Genomic DNA, 3,279 nt, shown 5'->3' with positions numbered 1-3,279 from the left:
CGGTGAGTTCGGGCGCGAGAGTCTTCAATCCGTTGGAAGATCTCGCGCACTAGCTTGCTCGGTCATTCTCTCACACGGAGACGCTCGCTCTTGTACATACACACGTTCGATCGCTTGAAGACGTCCTTTCCGTCGTCATGTGCGTTCCCTCCTCCGCCCCGTGCCTCAAAATCCCGCCCTCCCCCTCCGCCCCCTTCTTCCGATTCTCCTCCTCCTTTTTAGTGTTTTCCTGCGGGATGATGCCGTGTGTCGATTTCCGTCCGACTTGGTTTGACTTGTCAATCGATCGCGTGGTTTCTAGTGCCGGAGGTAGTGCGCGTGTTGTCGTCGTGTCGTCCGTGCTTATCGTCCGATCGGATGCATGCATATATCGGCGACGATTACTAGGTGTTATCGCGTATCGATCTTTGCCTCCTCCGTCTGATTTTTGGGGCGTTCGTTTTTCCATCTTGTGCTGCGTCCAGGATGGTGAATGTTTCATGCTATATAATTTCATGTATTATTCCCCTAGAATTGGAGATTTATGATAATAGTTTTGTGGGCAACCGTAAATCTTTTTTTTTTTTTTTTTTTTGGTTAAATTTTTTTCTTTTTTCTTTTTGTGGTCTGCCTGTTACTGTCGTTAGATATGCTTGGACAACCTTAGCGATTCTTTTGTCAGTACGAGATCGTTGCTTTACCTCTCTGCAGTGTAAAAAGCTGCATTCTCACCTTTTGGCTGATATTCTTGTGAAGTCTTAGAAAGAAGATGGAGATCGTGATGACGTTTGCTATCGGTTTGTGACAATTATGACTTCTGTAGTTTGCGACGGGAAGACTCCACTTTGATACTATAATTGTCCTCAGCTGCCTTTGATTTGCTTGCTCCGAGTTTAGTTTACATTTCACGGGCATTGCCTTTGTGTGCTTATTCTTTCTCATATGCCTGCCTACTTTTGTATCTGTTGAGCTATCTGTGTAAAAGTGCAGCGTGCTAAGGTGAAGTGTCGTGTTTGTGGGGAAGAGAAACAGAGGAGGATTGATAATGCTTGTAGAGCTCTACGACTTCTTCGGACGGCTTGCGTAGTTTGGCCAAATTCAGCCACGGAGGTGCTTTTAGCTGGGTCATTTGATGGTTGAGCCACCCAGGTTAGTTCTCATCATTGGGATCTATGTAGTTCATGGTAAACTTTGGAGTAGTTGTGATTTTTTGTTGTGATATATTTGCTTTGAGCAGTTTAGCTATTGGAGTTATAAAAATCGAAAATTCTTTATGAAGATATGAATGAAAGTTACTAAATCAGAGTAGGCAAACATCATCTATGAGCTAATTATTGAACTTATATGCAAATTTTATGTCATGTTTAAAAATATTTTACTGAGGCATTTCCAGAGAAGTGGAACATTTTGTTAGGATAATGACTCGATTGACAAAACCACTAGACACTTAAGTTTTCTAGGAGAATTGCCTCGTAAACATTTAAAAGTATCAGGAAGGACACTTGGGCATTTAGTACATCATGATTTTTCTAATTAGTTCGTAGATCAAGACAATCAATTTGAGCCACCTAGGAATTTATTATGCTTAATTGGACAGCTTGGGTGTTTTATTAGAACTGTCAAACTATGCATGTAAATTGTCAAAAATGAGACTTACAAAGCAGATTGCGAAACGAGGGAAGTTTGGTACTTTGCAAGTATCGCTTCACCAATATAAGTTACATGTTACATGATTGTACACTTTCCCCCTAACATCATGCTGGTTATTTATAGTTATCTGCAATGTGCAAAAAAAAGAAACAGGAAATGCTGCAGCTAATATTTTTAGCCATAAATATAGTATAAAATTTGATTTGCCCACTTTCTTTGGTCTATTTGCTAATTCCATAGGATCTTGGTCCAGCTTAAACCTGGCCTTTTGCACTTCACCACATTCATCTTATGGAAGATTTAAAAGGAGCAGAATGCCTAAGAGCTCGTGGTACAAATCCTAAGCACAAAATGTCCCATAAACAGTATACAATTCACTTTGTAAACAGAGTAGCCTGGCTGCAATCAACTCTTCATTCATTGTCATGTCTACGATCATATTTTTTTGGGAAGCTCAAATTCCCTTGCTCCTATTTTATCATTTTGGATTAGTTCAAATAGTTATGTATTTCAAATGGGTTGTCATGTGTTTAGATATTGGGAGCCAGAACTTATTCTTTTCTTTAGAGCTTCTAATCAATAAGCTATTGTTGTGTGAAATGCTTCTTCACAATGTGAAGTGTGTCGTCACTTTTTATTATGCCTTACAAATAGTAGAGTTATTGCTGTCTTACTAGGAATTTGATTAGCATGATAAGTCCGACATTGAACTTTAAATGTCTAATTTTTTGCTCTACCTCTGTTTTATAGGATTGGGCTGGTTGGGATTCTAGGTTGATTTTCGTTTTACTTGTGGAGAATTGAAGTGTTGCAAGTTGAATAAGAAGTAATGGTGAGTTCATTCAATTGTTCACCCTTTACGTTTGAATATTGTTTTTAGTTTCCAGCGTATGACTTTGTGTTTTTTACACAGAATGAAAGTGACAGTGACGAGGGTTCATTAGACTTATGTGATAATGAACTATATATATCCGATGATGAAGAGATCAATACAAGGGAGATGAGGAAAGAATTTAGGGAAGCAATAATAGAGGAGGTGGATGATAGTAGAGACTTACATGAAGGTTCCATCGATATAAGAATGGAGGAGGAGGTTGGTGCTGTTCCACACGATAGGGGGGATGATGATGAAGATGCAATATTGGATGATGAACTTCTAAGTGGTCCCGATATTGATGATTTTGAAGAAACTAATAGCACAATTGGACAAATGGTTAATAGGTATGATCCTATGTGTGACCATAATGAGAATATGTTTAGTCTAGGCATGAGATTTGAATCTCATGAATAGTTCAAGAATGTTGTGCGAAAATATGCTGTGATTAATGGATTTAACATTTTTTGGCCAAGGAGTCAAAAGAAAAGAATGGAAGCAAAGTGTGCAAGTGGCTGTGGTTGGAGGTTGTATGGTAGTTGGGTTCAAGCTGAGAAAACTTTTGTAATAAAGAGAGTTGGAAATCTGCATAGCTGCAATAGAAGCCTCACAAACAGGCAAGCCACTTCTACATGGCTTGCTCGAGAGTACATGCCTAAGATTAGAGCCGACTCACTTATTCAGCTACTTGAAATGCAAACAGATGCAAGAGAAAGGTTTGCCCCGATCCTTAACAAAAAAAATGCTATAGAGCCATATGGACAGCCCTTAGTCAT

At 39.2% G+C, this 3,279-nt stretch overlaps 1 long non-coding RNA gene across 1 annotated transcript; it reads left to right on the top strand.

Annotated features, from left to right (window-relative positions):
* The first annotated feature begins 604 nt into the window (after positions 1–604).
* LOC108956675 lies at positions 605–2,638 on the top strand. Its single transcript, XR_001982977.2, has 3 exons — positions 605–1,128; positions 2,380–2,461; positions 2,543–2,638. It is a non-coding gene; the product is annotated as an uncharacterized LOC108956675 (long non-coding RNA).
* Positions 2,639–3,279: the final 641 nt, after the last annotated feature.

This window comes from Eucalyptus grandis, chromosome 5 (genome assembly GCF_016545825.1).
Source record: "Eucalyptus grandis isolate ANBG69807.140 chromosome 5, ASM1654582v1, whole genome shotgun sequence".
NCBI lineage: Eukaryota > Viridiplantae > Streptophyta > Magnoliopsida > Myrtales > Myrtaceae > Eucalyptus > Eucalyptus grandis.
The sequence above is the reverse complement of the archived record's forward strand: the minus strand, read 5'-3'. Positions and strand labels throughout refer to the sequence as shown.